Source organism: Daphnia pulicaria, chromosome 3, assembly GCF_021234035.1.
Source record: "Daphnia pulicaria isolate SC F1-1A chromosome 3, SC_F0-13Bv2, whole genome shotgun sequence".
Taxonomy (NCBI): Eukaryota; Metazoa; Arthropoda; class Branchiopoda; order Diplostraca; family Daphniidae; genus Daphnia; species Daphnia pulicaria.
In genome coordinates, this window is record NC_060915.1 from 972,172 (window position 1) to 988,773 (window position 16,602).

General features: G+C 36.6%; 32 pseudogenes; all 32 read left to right on the top strand.

The window, feature by feature from the left end:
• The first annotated feature begins 265 nt into the window (after positions 1-265).
• Positions 266-384, top strand: LOC124334159 (annotated as a pseudogene).
• Positions 385-798: 414 nt separating this feature from the next.
• On the top strand, positions 799-917 carry LOC124330872 (annotated as a pseudogene).
• A 284-nt stretch (positions 918-1,201) lies between these two features.
• LOC124334160 lies at positions 1,202-1,320 on the top strand (annotated as a pseudogene).
• Positions 1,321-1,865: 545 nt separating this feature from the next.
• On the top strand, positions 1,866-1,984 carry LOC124330873 (annotated as a pseudogene).
• A 284-nt stretch (positions 1,985-2,268) lies between these two features.
• On the top strand, positions 2,269-2,387 carry LOC124334161 (annotated as a pseudogene).
• Positions 2,388-2,801: 414 nt separating this feature from the next.
• Positions 2,802-2,920, top strand: LOC124330874 (annotated as a pseudogene).
• Positions 2,921-3,334: 414 nt separating this feature from the next.
• On the top strand, positions 3,335-3,453 carry LOC124334162 (annotated as a pseudogene).
• Positions 3,454-3,737: 284 nt separating this feature from the next.
• Positions 3,738-3,856, top strand: LOC124330875 (annotated as a pseudogene).
• A 284-nt stretch (positions 3,857-4,140) lies between these two features.
• On the top strand, positions 4,141-4,259 carry LOC124330876 (annotated as a pseudogene).
• A 284-nt stretch (positions 4,260-4,543) lies between these two features.
• Positions 4,544-4,662, top strand: LOC124334163 (annotated as a pseudogene).
• A 414-nt stretch (positions 4,663-5,076) lies between these two features.
• LOC124330877 lies at positions 5,077-5,195 on the top strand (annotated as a pseudogene).
• Positions 5,196-5,479: 284 nt separating this feature from the next.
• LOC124334164 lies at positions 5,480-5,598 on the top strand (annotated as a pseudogene).
• A 414-nt stretch (positions 5,599-6,012) lies between these two features.
• Positions 6,013-6,131, top strand: LOC124330878 (annotated as a pseudogene).
• Positions 6,132-6,545: 414 nt separating this feature from the next.
• On the top strand, positions 6,546-6,664 carry LOC124334110 (annotated as a pseudogene).
• Positions 6,665-7,078: 414 nt separating this feature from the next.
• Positions 7,079-7,197, top strand: LOC124330879 (annotated as a pseudogene).
• Positions 7,198-7,611: 414 nt separating this feature from the next.
• LOC124330881 lies at positions 7,612-7,730 on the top strand (annotated as a pseudogene).
• A 414-nt stretch (positions 7,731-8,144) lies between these two features.
• On the top strand, positions 8,145-8,263 carry LOC124334111 (annotated as a pseudogene).
• A 414-nt stretch (positions 8,264-8,677) lies between these two features.
• Positions 8,678-8,796, top strand: LOC124330882 (annotated as a pseudogene).
• A 414-nt stretch (positions 8,797-9,210) lies between these two features.
• LOC124330883 lies at positions 9,211-9,329 on the top strand (annotated as a pseudogene).
• Positions 9,330-9,743: 414 nt separating this feature from the next.
• Positions 9,744-9,862, top strand: LOC124330884 (annotated as a pseudogene).
• Positions 9,863-10,276: 414 nt separating this feature from the next.
• On the top strand, positions 10,277-10,395 carry LOC124334165 (annotated as a pseudogene).
• A 414-nt stretch (positions 10,396-10,809) lies between these two features.
• LOC124330885 lies at positions 10,810-10,928 on the top strand (annotated as a pseudogene).
• A 414-nt stretch (positions 10,929-11,342) lies between these two features.
• On the top strand, positions 11,343-11,461 carry LOC124334112 (annotated as a pseudogene).
• A 414-nt stretch (positions 11,462-11,875) lies between these two features.
• Positions 11,876-11,994, top strand: LOC124334113 (annotated as a pseudogene).
• Positions 11,995-12,409: 415 nt separating this feature from the next.
• On the top strand, positions 12,410-12,528 carry LOC124330886 (annotated as a pseudogene).
• A 414-nt stretch (positions 12,529-12,942) lies between these two features.
• On the top strand, positions 12,943-13,061 carry LOC124330887 (annotated as a pseudogene).
• A 414-nt stretch (positions 13,062-13,475) lies between these two features.
• Positions 13,476-13,594, top strand: LOC124330888 (annotated as a pseudogene).
• Positions 13,595-14,008: 414 nt separating this feature from the next.
• Positions 14,009-14,127, top strand: LOC124334114 (annotated as a pseudogene).
• Positions 14,128-14,541: 414 nt separating this feature from the next.
• On the top strand, positions 14,542-14,660 carry LOC124330889 (annotated as a pseudogene).
• A 414-nt stretch (positions 14,661-15,074) lies between these two features.
• LOC124334115 lies at positions 15,075-15,193 on the top strand (annotated as a pseudogene).
• A 414-nt stretch (positions 15,194-15,607) lies between these two features.
• LOC124330890 lies at positions 15,608-15,726 on the top strand (annotated as a pseudogene).
• A 414-nt stretch (positions 15,727-16,140) lies between these two features.
• On the top strand, positions 16,141-16,259 carry LOC124330892 (annotated as a pseudogene).
• Positions 16,260-16,602: the final 343 nt, after the last annotated feature.

Below are 16,602 nucleotides of genomic sequence, written 5' to 3' on the forward strand. Positions count from 1 at the left end.
TAACAAACTTCTTGAAATTTTTTTTCAATCACGATGGTTACCAGTCCAAATTCTTAGATAAAAAATTTCAATGGCATAGAGATAGGTTCAATTCATCTATTTGAATGATTCTGGATAAATTTCATTGCGAGTTTTTCAAAGTTTATCGCGCTTTTTTATTCGCGATGGTTACGAGTCCAAATTCAATGAACAAACATTTCTATCACTTTGAAGTGATTTTCTATTCATCCATTGGGACTGGGAGGGTAAATTTTCATTTTTGAATGTCAACGGCCATATCACGTAGAACGCACCTGGTTTCGTCAGCTCCCAGAAGTTAAGTTACGTCGAGTCCCGTTAGTACTTGGAAGGGTGACCGCTTGGGAATACGGGATGTCGTTGGCGATGAACAGTTTGTTTTCAATAACAAACTTCTTGAAATTTTTTTTCAATCACGATAATTACCAGTCCAAATTCGTAGATAAAAAATTTCAATGCCTTAGAGATAGGTTCAATTCATCTATAAGAATGATTCTGGATCAATTCCATTGAGAGTTTTTCAAAGTTTATCGCGTTTTTTAATCGCGATGGTTACCAGTCCAAATTCGTAGATCAAAAATATCAATGGCATAGAGATAGGTTCAATTCATCTATAGGAATGATTCTGGATAAATTTCATTGCGAGTTTTTCAAAGTTTATCGCGCTTTTTTATTCGCGATGGTTACGAGTCCAAATTCAATGAAAAAACATTTCTATCACTTTGAAGTGATTTTCTATTCATCCATTGGGACTGGGAGGGTAAATTTTCATTTTTGAATGTCAACGGCCATATCACGTAGAACGCACCTGGTCTCGTCAGCTCCCAGAAGTTAAGTTACGTCGAGTCCCGTTAGTACTTGGAAGGGTGACCGCTTGGGAATACGGGATGTCGTTGGCGATGAACAGTTTGTTTTCAATAACAAACTTCTTGAAATTTTTTTTCAATCACGATGGTTACCAGTCCAAATTCTTAGATAAAAAATTTCAATGGCATAGAGATAGGTTCAATTCATCTATTTGAATGATTCTGGATAAATTTCATTGCGAGTTTTTCAAAGTTTATCGCGCTTTTTTATTCGCGATGGTTACGAGTCCAAATTCAATGAACAAACATTTCTATCACTTTGAAGTGATTTTCTATTCATCCATTGGGACTGGGAGGGTAAATTTTCATTTTTGAATGTCAACGGCCATATCACGTAGAACGCACCTGGTTTCGTCAGCTCCCAGAAGTTAAGTTACGTCGAGTCCCGTTAGTACTTGGAAGGGTGACCGCTTGGGAATACGGGATGTCGTTGGCGATGAACAGTTTGTTTTCAATAACAAACTTCTTGAAATTTTTTTTCAATCACGATAATTACCAGTCCAAATTCGTAGATAAAAAATTTCAATGCCTTAGAGATAGGTTCAATTCATCTATAAGAATGATTCTGGATCAATTCCATTGAGAGTTTTTCAAAGTTTATCGCGTTTTTTAATCGCGATGGTAACCAGTCCAAATTCGTAGATCAAAAATATCAATGGCATAGAGATAGGTTCAATTCATCTATAGGAATGATTCTGGATAAATTTCATTGCGAGTTTTTCAAAGTTTATCGCGCTTTTTTATTCGCGATGGTTACCAGTCCAAATTCGTAGATCAAAAATATCAATGGCATAGAGATAGGTTCAATTCATCTATAGGAATGATTCTGGATAAATTTCATTGCGAGTTTTTCAAAGTTTATCGCGCTTTTTTATTCGCGATGGTTACGAGTCCAAATTCAATGAAAAAACATTTCTATCACTTTGAAGTGATTTTCTATTCATCCATTGGGACTGGGAGGGTAAATTTTCATTTTTGAATGTCAACGGCCATATCACGTAGAACGCACCTGGTCTCGTCAGCTCCCAGAAGTTAAGTTACGTCGAGTCCCGTTAGTACTTGGAAGGGTGACCGCTTGGGAATACGGGATGTCGTTGGCGATGAACAGTTTGTTTTCAATAACAAACTTCTTGAAATTTTTTTTCAATCACGATGGTTACCAGTCCAAATTCTTAGATAAAAAATTTCAATGGCATAGAGATAGGTTCAATTCATCTATTTGAATGATTCTGGATAAATTTCATTGCGAGTTTTTCAAAGTTTATCGCGCTTTTTTATTCGCGATGGTTACGAGTCCAAATTCAATGAACAAACATTTCTATCACTTTGAAGTGATTTTCTATTCATCCATTGGGACTGGGAGGGTAAATTTTCATTTTTGAATGTCAACGGCCATATCACGTAGAACGCACCTGGTTTCGTCAGCTCCCAGAAGTTAAGTTACGTCGAGTCCCGTTAGTACTTGGAAGGGTGACCGCTTGGGAATACGGGATGTCGTTGGCGATGAACAGTTTGTTTTCAATAACAAACTTCTTGAAATTTTTTTTCAATCACGATAATTACCAGTCCAAATTCGTAGATAAAAAATTTCAATGCCTTAGAGATAGGTTCAATTCATCTATAAGAATGATTCTGGATCAATTCCATTGAGAGTTTTTCAAAGTTTATCGCGTTTTTTAATCGCGATGGTAACCAGTCCAAATTCGTAGATCAAAAATATCAATGGCATAGAGATAGGTTCAATTCATCTATAGGAATGATTCTGGATAAATTTCATTGCGAGTTTTTCAAAGTTTATCGCGCTTTTTTATTCGCGATGGTTACGAGTCCAAATTCAATGAAAAAACATTTCTATCACTTTGAAGTGATTTTCTATTCATCCATTGGGACTGGGAGGGTAAATTTTCATTTTTGAATGTCAACGGCCATATCACGTAGAACGCACCTGGTCTCGTCAGCTCCCAGAAGTTAAGTTACGTCGAGTCCCGTTAGTACTTGGAAGGGTGACCGCTTGGGAATACGGGATGTCGTTGGCGATGAACAGTTTGTTTTCAATAACAAACTTCTTGAAATTTTTTTTCAATCACGATGGTTACCAGTCCTAATTCGTAGATAAAAAATTTCAATGCCTTAGAGATAGGTTCAATTCATCTATAAGAATGATTCTGGATCAATTCCATTGAGAGTTTTTCAAAGTTTATCGCGTTTTTTAATCGCGATGGTTACCAGTCCAAATTCGTAGATCAAAAATATCAATGGCATAGAGATAGGTTCAATTCATCTATTTGAATGATTCTGGATAAATTTCATTGCGAGTTTTTCAAAGTTTATCGCGCTTTTTTATTCGCGATGGTTACGAGTCCAAATTCAATGAACAAACATTTCTATCACTTTGAAGTGATTTTCTATTCATCCATTGGGACTGGGAGGGTAAATTTTCATTTTTGAATGTCAACGGCCATATCACGTAGAACGCACCTGGTTTCGTCAGCTCCCAGAAGTTAAGTTACGTCGAGTCCCGTTAGTACTTGGAAGGGTGACCGCTTGGGAATACGGGATGTCGTTGGCGATGAACAGTTTGTTTTCAATAACAAACTTCTTGAAATTTTTTTTCAATCACGATGGTTACCAGTCCAAATTCGTAGATCAAAAATTTCAATGCCTTAGAGATAGGTTCAATTCATCTATAAGAATGATTCTGGATCAATTCCATTGAGAGTTTTTCAAAGTTTATCGCGCTTTTTTATTCGCGATGGTTACGAGTCCAAATTCAATGAACAAACATTTCTATCACTTTGAAGTGATTTTCTATTCATCCATTGGGAATGGGAGGGTAAATTTTCATTTTTGAATGTCAACGGCCATATCACGTAGAACGCACCTGGTCTCGTCAGCTCCCAGAAGTTAAGTTACGTCGAGTCCCGTTAGTACTTGGAAGGGTGACCGCTTGGGAATACGGGATGTCGTTGGCGATGAACAGTTTGTTTTCAATAACAAACTTCTTGAAATTTTTTTTCAATCACGATGGTTACCAGTCCAAATTCGTAGATCAAAAATTTCAATGCCTTAGAGATAGGTTCAATTCATCTATAAGAATGATTCTGGATCAATTCCATTGAGAGTTTTTCAAAGTTTATCGCGCTTTTTTATTCGCGATGGTTACGAGTCCAAATTCAATGAACAAACATTTCTATCACTTTGAAGTGATTTTCTATTCATCCATTGGGAATGGGAGGGTAAATTTTCATTTTTGAATGTCAACGGCCATATCACGTAGAACGCACCTGGTCTCGTCAGCTCCCAGAAGTTAAGTTACGTCGAGTCCCGTTAGTACTTGGAAGGGTGACCGCTTGGGAATACGGGATGTCGTTGGCGATGAACAGTTTGTTTTCAATAACAAACTTCTTGAAATTTTTTTTCAATCACGATGGTTACCAGTCCAAATTCTTAGATAAAAAATTTCAATGGCATAGAGATAGGTTCAATTCATCTATTTGAATGATTCTGGATAAATTTCATTGCGAGTTTTTCAAAGTTTATCGCGCTTTTTTATTCGCGATGGTTACGAGTCCAAATTCAATGAACAAACATTTCTATCACTTTGAAGTGATTTTCTATTCATCCATTGGGACTGGGAGGGTAAATTTTCATTTTTGAATGTCAACGGCCATATCACGTAGAACGCACCTGGTTTCGTCAGCTCCCAGAAGTTAAGTTACGTCGAGTCCCGTTAGTACTTGGAAGGGTGACCGCTTGGGAATACGGGATGTCGTTGGCGATGAACAGTTTGTTTTCAATAACAAACTTCTTGAAATTTTTTTTCAATCACGATAATTACCAGTCCAAATTCGTAGATAAAAAATTTCAATGCCTTAGAGATAGGTTCAATTCATCTATAAGAATGATTCTGGATCAATTCCATTGAGAGTTTTTCAAAGTTTATCGCGTTTTTTAATCGCGATGGTTACCAGTCCAAATTCGTAGATCAAAAATATCAATGGCATAGAGATAGGTTCAATTCATCTATAGGAATGATTCTGGATAAATTTCATTGCGAGTTTTTCAAAGTTTATCGCGCTTTTTTATTCGCGATGGTTACGAGTCCAAATTCAATGAAAAAACATTTCTATCACTTTGAAGTGATTTTCTATTCATCCATTGGGACTGGGAGGGTAAATTTTCATTTTTGAATGTCAACGGCCATATCACGTAGAACGCACCTGGTCTCGTCAGCTCCCAGAAGTTAAGTTACGTCGAGTCCCGTTAGTACTTGGAAGGGTGACCGCTTGGGAATACGGGATGTCGTTGGCGATGAACAGTTTGTTTTCAATAACAAACTTCTTGAAATTTTTTTTCAATCACGATGGTTACCAGTCCAAATTCTTAGATAAAAAATTTCAATGGCATAGAGATAGGTTCAATTCATCTATTTGAATGATTCTGGATAAATTTCATTGCGAGTTTTTCAAAGTTTATCGCGCTTTTTTATTCGCGATGGTTACGAGTCCAAATTCAATGAACAAACATTTCTATCACTTTGAAGTGATTTTCTATTCATCCATTGGGACTGGGAGGGTAAATTTTCATTTTTGAATGTCAACGGCCATATCACGTAGAACGCACCTGGTTTCGTCAGCTCCCAGAAGTTAAGTTACGTCGAGTCCCGTTAGTACTTGGAAGGGTGACCGCTTGGGAATACGGGATGTCGTTGGCGATGAACAGTTTGTTTTCAATAACAAACTTCTTGAAATTTTTTTTCAATCACGATAATTACCAGTCCAAATTCGTAGATAAAAAATTTCAATGCCTTAGAGATAGGTTCAATTCATCTATAAGAATGATTCTGGATCAATTCCATTGAGAGTTTTTCAAAGTTTATCGCGTTTTTTAATCGCGATGGTAACCAGTCCAAATTCGTAGATCAAAAATATCAATGGCATAGAGATAGGTTCAATTCATCTATAGGAATGATTCTGGATAAATTTCATTGCGAGTTTTTCAAAGTTTATCGCGCTTTTTTATTCGCGATGGTTACGAGTCCAAATTCAATGAAAAAACATTTCTATCACTTTGAAGTGATTTTCTATTCATCCATTGGGACTGGGAGGGTAAATTTTCATTTTTGAATGTCAACGGCCATATCACGTAGAACGCACCTGGTCTCGTCAGCTCCCAGAAGTTAAGTTACGTCGAGTCCCGTTAGTACTTGGAAGGGTGACCGCTTGGGAATACGGGATGTCGTTGGCGATGAACAGTTTGTTTTCAATAACAAACTTCTTGAAATTTTTTTTCAATCACGATGGTTACCAGTCCAAATTCGTAGATAAAAAATTTCAATGCCTTAGAGATAGGTTCAATTCATCTATAAGAATGATTCTGGATCAATTCCATTGAGAGTTTTTCAAAGTTTATCGCGTTTTTTAATCGCGATGGTTACCAGTCCAAATTCGTAGATCAAAAATATCAATGGCATAGAGATAGGTTCAATTCATCTATTTGAATGATTCTGGATAAATTTCATTGCGAGTTTTTCAAAGTTTATCGCGCTTTTTTATTCGCGATGGTTACGAGTCCAAATTCAATGAACAAACATTTCTATCACTTTGAAGTGATTTTCTATTCATCCATTGGGACTGGGAGGGTAAATTTTCATTTTTGAATGTCAACGGCCATATTACGTAGAACGCACCTGGTCTCGTCAGCTCCCAGAAGTTAAGTTACGTCGAGTCCCGTTAGTACTTGGAAGGGTGACCGCTTGGGAATACGGGATGTCGTTGGCGATGAACAGTTTGTTTTCAATAACAAACTTCTTGAAATTTTTTTTCAATCACGATGGTTACCAGTCCAAATTCTTAGATAAAAAGTTTCAATGGCATAGAGATAGGTTCAATTCATCTATTTGAATGATTCTGGATCAATTCCATTGAGAGTTTTTCAAAGTTTATCGCGTTTTTTAATCGCGATGGTTACCAGTCCAAATTCGTAGATCAAAAATTTCAATGGCATAGAGATAGGTTCAATTCATCTATTTGAATGATTCTGGATAAATTTCATTGCGAGTTTTTTAAAGTTTATCGCGCTTTTTTATTCGCGATGGTTACGAGTCCAAATTCAATGAACAAACATTTCTATCACTTTGAAGTGATTTTCTATTCATCCATTGGGACTGGGAGGGTAAATTTTCATTTTTGAATGTCAACGGCCATATCACGTAGAACGCACCTGGTCTCGTCAGCTCCCAGAAGTTAAGTTACGTCGAGTCCCGTTAGTACTTGGAAGGGTGACCGCTTGGGAATACGGGATGTCGTTGGCGATGAACAGTTTGTTTTCAATAACAAACTTCTTGAAATTTTTTTTCAATCACGATGGTTACCAGTCCAAATTCTTAGATAAAAAGTTTCAATGGCATAGAGATAGGTTCAATTCATCTATTTGAATGATTCTGGATCAATTCCATTGAGAGTTTTTCAAAGTTTATCGCGTTTTTTAATCGCGATGGTTACCAGTCCAAATTCGTAGATCAAAAATTTCAATGGCATAGAGATAGGTTCAATTCATCTATTTGAATGATTCTGGATAAATTTCATTGCGAGTTTTTTAAAGTTTATCGCGCTTTTTTATTCGCGATGGTTACGAGTCCAAATTCAATGAACAAACATTTCTATCACTTTGAAGTGATTTTCTATTCATCCATTGGGACTGGGAGGGTAAATTTTCATTTTTGAATGTCAACGGCCATATCACGTAGAACGCACCTGGTCTCGTCAGCTCCCAGAAGTTAAGTTACGTCGAGTCCCGTTAGTACTTGGAAGGGTGACCGCTTGGGAATACGGGATGTCGTTGGCGATGAACAGTTTGTTTTCAATAACAAACTTCTTGAAATTTTTTTTCAATCACGATGGTTACCAGTCCAAATTCGTAGATAAAAAATTTCAATGCCTTAGAGATAGGTTCAATTCATCTATAAGAATGATTCTGGATCAATTCCATTGAGAGTTTTTCAAAGTTTATCGCGTTTTTTAATCGCGATGGTTACCAGTCCAAATTCGTAGATCAAAAATATCAATGGCATAGAGATAGGTTCAATTCATCTATTTGAATGATTCTGGATAAATTTCATTGCGAGTTTTTCAAAGTTTATCGCGCTTTTTTATTCGCGATGGTTACGAGTCCAAATTCAATGAACAAACATTTCTATCACTTTGAAGTGATTTTCTATTCATCCATTGGGACTGGGAGGGTAAATTTTCATTTTTGAATGTCAACGGCCATATTACGTAGAACGCACCTGGTCTCGTCAGCTCCCAGAAGTTAAGTTACGTCGAGTCCCGTTAGTACTTGGAAGGGTGACCGCTTGGGAATACGGGATGTCGTTGGCGATGAACAGTTTGTTTTCAATAACAAACTTCTTGAAATTTTTTTTCAATCACGATGGTTACCAGTCCAAATTCTTAGATAAAAAGTTTCAATGGCATAGAGATAGGTTCAATTCATCTATTTGAATGATTCTGGATCAATTCCATTGAGAGTTTTTCAAAGTTTATCGCGTTTTTTAATCGCGATGGTTACCAGTCCAAATTCGTAGATCAAAAATTTCAATGGCATAGAGATAGGTTCAATTCATCTATTTGAATGATTCTGGATAAATTTCATTGCGAGTTTTTTAAAGTTTATCGCGCTTTTTTATTCGCGATGGTTACGAGTCCAAATTCAATGAACAAACATTTCTATCACTTTGAAGTGATTTTCTATTCATCCATTGGGACTGGGAGGGTAAATTTTCATTTTTGAATGTCAACGGCCATATCACGTAGAACGCACCTGGTCTCGTCAGCTCCCAGAAGTTAAGTTACGTCGAGTCCCGTTAGTACTTGGAAGGGTGACCGCTTGGGAATACGGGATGTCGTTGGCGATGAACAGTTTGTTTTCAATAACAAACTTCTTGAAATTTTTTTTCAATCACGATGGTTACCAGTCCAAATTCTTAGATAAAAAGTTTCAATGGCATAGAGATAGGTTCAATTCATCTATTTGAATGATTCTGGATCAATTCCATTGAGAGTTTTTCAAAGTTTATCGCGTTTTTTAATCGCGATGGTTACCAGTCCAAATTCGTAGATCAAAAATTTCAATGGCATAGAGATAGGTTCAATTCATCTATTTGAATGATTCTGGATAAATTTCATTGCGAGTTTTTTAAAGTTTATCGCGCTTTTTTATTCGCGATGGTTACGAGTCCAAATTCAATGAACAAACATTTCTATCACTTTGAAGTGATTTTCTATTCATCCATTGGGACTGGGAGGGTAAATTTTCATTTTTGAATGTCAACGGCCATATCACGTAGAACGCACCTGGTCTCGTCAGCTCCCAGAAGTTAAGTTACGTCGAGTCCCGTTAGTACTTGGAAGGGTGACCGCTTGGGAATACGGGATGTCGTTGGCGATGAACAGTTTGTTTTCAATAACAAACTTCTTGAAATTTTTTTTCAATCACGATGGTTACCAGTCCAAATTCGTAGATAAAAAATTTCAATGCCTTAGAGATAGGTTCAATTCATCTATAAGAATGATTCTGGATCAATTCCATTGAGAGTTTTTCAAAGTTTATCGCGTTTTTTAATCGCGATGGTTACCAGTCCAAATTCGTAGATCAAAAATTTCAATGGCATAGAGATAGGTTCAATTCATCTATTTGAATGATTCTGGATAAATTTCATTGCGAGTTTTTTAAAGTTTATCGCGCTTTTTTATTCGCGATGGTTACGAGTCCAAATTCAATGAACAAACATTTCTATCACTTTGAAGTGATTTTCTATTCATCCATTGGGACTGGGAGGGTAAATTTTCATTTTTGAATGTCAACGGCCATATCACGTAGAACGCACCTGGTCTCGTCAGCTCCCAGAAGTTAAGTTACGTCGAGTCCCGTTAGTACTTGGAAGGGTGACCGCTTGGGAATACGGGATGTCGTTGGCGATGAACAGTTTGTTTTCAATAACAAACTTCTTGAAATTTTTTTTCAATCACGATGGTTACCAGTCCAAATTCGTAGATAAAAAATTTCAATGCCTTAGAGATAGGTTCAATTCATCTATAAGAATGATTCTGGATCAATTCCATTGAGAGTTTTTCAAAGTTTATCGCGTTTTTTAATCGCGATGGTTACCAGTCCAAATTCGTAGATCAAAAATATCAATGGCATAGAGATAGGTTCAATTCATCTATTTGAATGATTCTGGATAAATTTCATTGCGAGTTTTTCAAAGTTTATCGCGCTTTTTTATTCGCGATGGTTACGAGTCCAAATTCAATGAACAAACATTTCTATCACTTTGAAGTGATTTTCTATTCATCCATTGGGACTGGGAGGGTAAATTTTCATTTTTGAATGTCAACGGCCATATCACGTAGAACGCACCTGGTTTCGTCAGCTCCCAGAAGTTAAGTTACGTCGAGTCCCGTTAGTACTTGGAAGGGTGACCGCTTGGGAATACGGGATGTCGTTGGCGATGAACAGTTTGTTTTCAATAACAAACTTCTTGAAATTTTTTTTCAATCACGATAATTACCAGTCCAAATTCGTAGATAAAAAATTTCAATGCCTTAGAGATAGGTTCAATTCATCTATAAGAATGATTCTGGATCAATTCCATTGAGAGTTTTTCAAAGTTTATCGCGTTTTTTAATCGCGATGGTAACCAGTCCAAATTCGTAGATCAAAAATATCAATGGCATAGAGATAGGTTCAATTCATCTATAGGAATGATTCTGGATAAATTTCATTGCGAGTTTTTCAAAGTTTATCGCGCTTTTTTATTCGCGATGGTTACGAGTCCAAATTCAATGAAAAAACATTTCTATCACTTTGAAGTGATTTTCTATTCATCCATTGGGACTGGGAGGGTAAATTTTCATTTTTGAATGTCAACGGCCATATCACGTAGAACGCACCTGGTCTCGTCAGCTCCCAGAAGTTAAGTTACGTCGAGTCCCGTTAGTACTTGGAAGGGTGACCGCTTGGGAATACGGGATGTCGTTGGCGATGAACAGTTTGTTTTCAATAACAAACTTCTTGAAATTTTTTTTCAATCACGATGGTTACCAGTCCAAATTCGTAGATAAAAAATTTCAATGCCTTAGAGATAGGTTCAATTCATCTATAAGAATGATTCTGGATCAATTCCATTGAGAGTTTTTCAAAGTTTATCGCGTTTTTTAATCGCGATGGTTACCAGTCCAAATTCGTAGATCAAAAATATCAATGGCATAGAGATAGGTTCAATTCATCTATTTGAATGATTCTGGATAAATTTCATTGCGAGTTTTTCAAAGTTTATCGCGCTTTTTTATTCGCGATGGTTACGAGTCCAAATTCAATGAACAAACATTTCTATCACTTTGAAGTGATTTTCTATTCATCCATTGGGACTGGGAGGGTAAATTTTCATTTTTGAATGTCAACGGCCATATTACGTAGAACGCACCTGGTCTCGTCAGCTCCCAGAAGTTAAGTTACGTCGAGTCCCGTTAGTACTTGGAAGGGTGACCGCTTGGGAATACGGGATGTCGTTGGCGATGAACAGTTTGTTTTCAATAACAAACTTCTTGAAATTTTTTTTCAATCACGATGGTTACCAGTCCAAATTCGTAGATAAAAAATTTCAATGCCTTAGAGATAGGTTCAATTCATCTATAAGAATGATTCTGGATCAATTCCATTGAGAGTTTTTCAAAGTTTATCGCGTTTTTTAATCGCGATGGTTACCAGTCCAAATTCGTAGATCAAAAATATCAATGGCATAGAGATAGGTTCAATTCATCTATTTGAATGATTCTGGATAAATTTCATTGCGAGTTTTTCAAAGTTTATCGCGCTTTTTTATTCGCGATGGTTACGAGTCCAAATTCAATGAACAAACATTTCTATCACTTTGAAGTGATTTTCTATTCATCCATTGGGACTGGGAGGGTAAATTTTCATTTTTGAATGTCAACGGCCATATTACGTAGAACGCACCTGGTCTCGTCAGCTCCCAGAAGTTAAGTTACGTCGAGTCCCGTTAGTACTTGGAAGGGTGACCGCTTGGGAATACGGGATGTCGTTGGCGATGAACAGTTTGTTTTCAATAACAAACTTCTTGAAATTTTTTTTTCAATCACGATGGTTACCAGTCCAAATTCTTAGATAAAAAGTTTCAATGGCATAGAGATAGGTTCAATTCATCTATTTGAATGATTCTGGATCAATTCCATTGAGAGTTTTTCAAAGTTTATCGCGTTTTTTAATCGCGATGGTTACCAGTCCAAATTCGTAGATCAAAAATTTCAATGGCATAGAGATAGGTTCAATTCATCTATTTGAATGATTCTGGATAAATTTCATTGCGAGTTTTTTAAAGTTTATCGCGCTTTTTTATTCGCGATGGTTACGAGTCCAAATTCAATGAACAAACATTTCTATCACTTTGAAGTGATTTTCTATTCATCCATTGGGACTGGGAGGGTAAATTTTCATTTTTGAATGTCAACGGCCATATCACGTAGAACGCACCTGGTCTCGTCAGCTCCCAGAAGTTAAGTTACGTCGAGTCCCGTTAGTACTTGGAAGGGTGACCGCTTGGGAATACGGGATGTCGTTGGCGATGAACAGTTTGTTTTCAATAACAAACTTCTTGAAATTTTTTTTCAATCACGATGGTTACCAGTCCAAATTCTTAGATAAAAAGTTTCAATGGCATAGAGATAGGTTCAATTCATCTATTTGAATGATTCTGGATCAATTCCATTGAGAGTTTTTCAAAGTTTATCGCGTTTTTTAATCGCGATGGTTACCAGTCCAAATTCGTAGATCAAAAATTTCAATGGCATAGAGATAGGTTCAATTCATCTATTTGAATGATTCTGGATAAATTTCATTGCGAGTTTTTTAAAGTTTATCGCGCTTTTTTATTCGCGATGGTTACGAGTCCAAATTCAATGAACAAACATTTCTATCACTTTGAAGTGATTTTCTATTCATCCATTGGGACTGGGAGGGTAAATTTTCATTTTTGAATGTCAACGGCCATATCACGTAGAACGCACCTGGTCTCGTCAGCTCCCAGAAGTTAAGTTACGTCGAGTCCCGTTAGTACTTGGAAGGGTGACCGCTTGGGAATACGGGATGTCGTTGGCGATGAACAGTTTGTTTTCAATAACAAACTTCTTGAAATTTTTTTTCAATCACGATGGTTACCAGTCCAAATTCGTAGATAAAAAATTTCAATGCCTTAGAGATAGGTTCAATTCATCTATAAGAATGATTCTGGATCAATTCCATTGAGAGTTTTTCAAAGTTTATCGCGTTTTTTAATCGCGATGGTTACCAGTCCAAATTCGTAGATCAAAAATTTCAATGGCATAGAGATAGGTTCAATTCATCTATTTGAATGATTCTGGATAAATTTCATTGCGAGTTTTTTAAAGTTTATCGCGCTTTTTTATTCGCGATGGTTACGAGTCCAAATTCAATGAACAAACATTTCTATCACTTTGAAGTGATTTTCTATTCATCCATTGGGACTGGGAGGGTAAATTTTCATTTTTGAATGTCAACGGCCATATCACGTAGAACGCACCTGGTCTCGTCAGCTCCCAGAAGTTAAGTTACGTCGAGTCCCGTTAGTACTTGGAAGGGTGACCGCTTGGGAATACGGGATGTCGTTGGCGATGAACAGTTTGTTTTCAATAACAAACTTCTTGAAATTTTTTTTCAATCACGATGGTTACCAGTCCAAATTCGTAGATAAAAAATTTCAATGCCTTAGAGATAGGTTCAATTCATCTATAAGAATGATTCTGGATCAATTCCATTGAGAGTTTTTCAAAGTTTATCGCGTTTTTTAATCGCGATGGTTACCAGTCCAAATTCGTAGATCAAAAATATCAATGGCATAGAGATAGGTTCAATTCATCTATTTGAATGATTCTGGATAAATTTCATTGCGAGTTTTTCAAAGTTTATCGCGCTTTTTTATTCGCGATGGTTACGAGTCCAAATTCAATGAACAAACATTTCTATCACTTTGAAGTGATTTTCTATTCATCCATTGGGACTGGGAGGGTAAATTTTCATTTTTGAATGTCAACGGCCATATTACGTAGAACGCACCTGGTCTCGTCAGCTCCCAGAAGTTAAGTTACGTCGAGTCCCGTTAGTACTTGGAAGGGTGACCGCTTGGGAATACGGGATGTCGTTGGCGATGAACAGTTTGTTTTCAATAACAAACTTCTTGAAATTTTTTTTCAATCACGATGGTTACCAGTCCAAATTCTTAGATAAAAAGTTTCAATGGCATAGAGATAGGTTCAATTCATCTATTTGAATGATTCTGGATCAATTCCATTGAGAGTTTTTCAAAGTTTATCGCGTTTTTTAATCGCGATGGTTACCAGTCCAAATTCGTAGATCAAAAATTTCAATGGCATAGAGATAGGTTCAATTCATCTATTTGAATGATTCTGGATAAATTTCATTGCGAGTTTTTTAAAGTTTATCGCGCTTTTTTATTCGCGATGGTTACGAGTCCAAATTCAATGAACAAACATTTCTATCACTTTGAAGTGATTTTCTATTCATCCATTGGGACTGGGAGGGTAAATTTTCATTTTTGAATGTCAACGGCCATATCACGTAGAACGCACCTGGTCTCGTCAGCTCCCAGAAGTTAAGTTACGTCGAGTCCCGTTAGTACTTGGAAGGGTGACCGCTTGGGAATACGGGATGTCGTTGGCGATGAACAGTTTGTTTTCAATAACAAACTTCTTGAAATTTTTTTTCAATCACGATGGTTACCAGTCCAAATTCGAAGATAAAAAATTTCAATGCCTTAGAGATAGGTTCAATTCATCTATAAGAATGATTCTGGATCAATTCCATTGAGAGTTTTTCAAAGTTTATCGCGTTTTTTAATCGCGATGGTTACCAGTCCAAATTCGTAGATCAAAAATATCAATGGCATAGAGATAGGTTCAATTCATCTATTTGAATGATTCTGGATAAATTTCATTGCGAGTTTTTCAAAGTTTATCGCGCTTTTTTATTCGCGATGGTTACGAGTCCAAATTCAATGAACAAACATTTCTATCACTTTGAAGTGATTTTCTATTCATCCATTGGGACTGGGAGGGTAAATTTTCATTTTTGAATGTCAACGGCCATATTACGTAGAACGCACCTGGTCTCGTCAGCTCCCAGAAGTTAAGTTACGTCGAGTCCCGTTAGTACTTGGAAGGGTGACCGCTTGGGAATACGGGATGTCGTTGGCGATGAACAGTTTGTTTTCAATAACAAACTTCTTGAAATTTTTTTTCAATCACGATGGTTACCAGTCCAAATTCTTAGATAAAAAGTTTCAATGGCATAGAGATAGGTTCAATTCATCTATTTGAATGATTCTGGATCAATTCCATTGAGAGTTTTTCAAAGTTTATCGCGTTTTTTAATCGCGATGGTTACCAGTCCAAATTCGTAGATCAAAAATTTCAATGGCATAGAGATAGGTTCAATTCATCTATTTGAATGATTCTGGATAAATTTCATTGCGAGTTTTTTAAAGTTTATCGCGCTTTTTTATTCGCGATGGTTACGAGTCCAAATTCAATGAACAAACATTTCTATCACTTTGAAGTGATTTTCTATTCATCCATTGGGACTGGGAGGGTAAATTTTCATTTTTGAATGTCAACGGCCATATCACGTAGAACGCACCTGGTCTCGTCAGCTCCCAGAAGTTAAGTTACGTCGAGTCCCGTTAGTACTTGGAAGGGTGACCGCTTGGGAATACGGGATGTCGTTGGCGATGAACAGTTTGTTTTCAATAACAAACTTCTTGAAATTTTTTTTCAATCACGATGGTTACCAGTCCAAATTCTTAGATAAAAAGTTTCAATGGCATAGAGATAGGTTCAATTCATCTATTTGAATGATTCTGGATCAATTCCATTGAGAGTTTTTCAAAGTTTATCGCGTTTTTTAATCGCGATGGTTACCAGTCCAAATTCGTAGATCAAAAATTTCAATGGCATAGAGATAGGTTCAATTCATCTATTTGAATGATTCTGGATAAATTTCATTGCGAGTTTTTTAAAGTTTATCGCGCTTTTTTATTCACGATGGTTACGAGTCCAAATTCAATGAACAAACATTTCTATCACTTTGAAGTGATTTTCTATTCATCCATTGGGACTGGGAGGGTAAATTTTCATTTTTGAATGTCAACGGCCATATCACGTAGAACGCACCTGGTCTCGTCAGCTCCCAGAAGTTAAGTTACGTCGAGTCCCGTTAGTACTTGGAAGGGTGACCGCTTGGGAATACGGGATGTCGTTGGCGATGAACAGTTTGTTTTCAATAACAAACTTCTTGAAATTTTTTTTCAATCACGATGGTTACCAGTCCAAATTCGTAGATAAAAAATTTCAATGCCTTAGAGATAGGTTCAATTCATCTATAAGAATGATTCTGGATCAATTCCATTGAGAGTTTTTCAAAGTTTATCGCGTTTTTTAATCGCGATGGTTACCAGTCCAAATTCGTAGATCAAAAATTTCAATGGCATAGAGATAGGTTCAATTCATCTATTTGAATGATTCTGGATAAATTTCATTGCGAGTTTTTTAAAGTTTATCGCGCTTTTTTATTCGCGATGGTTACGAGTCCAAATTCAATGAACAAA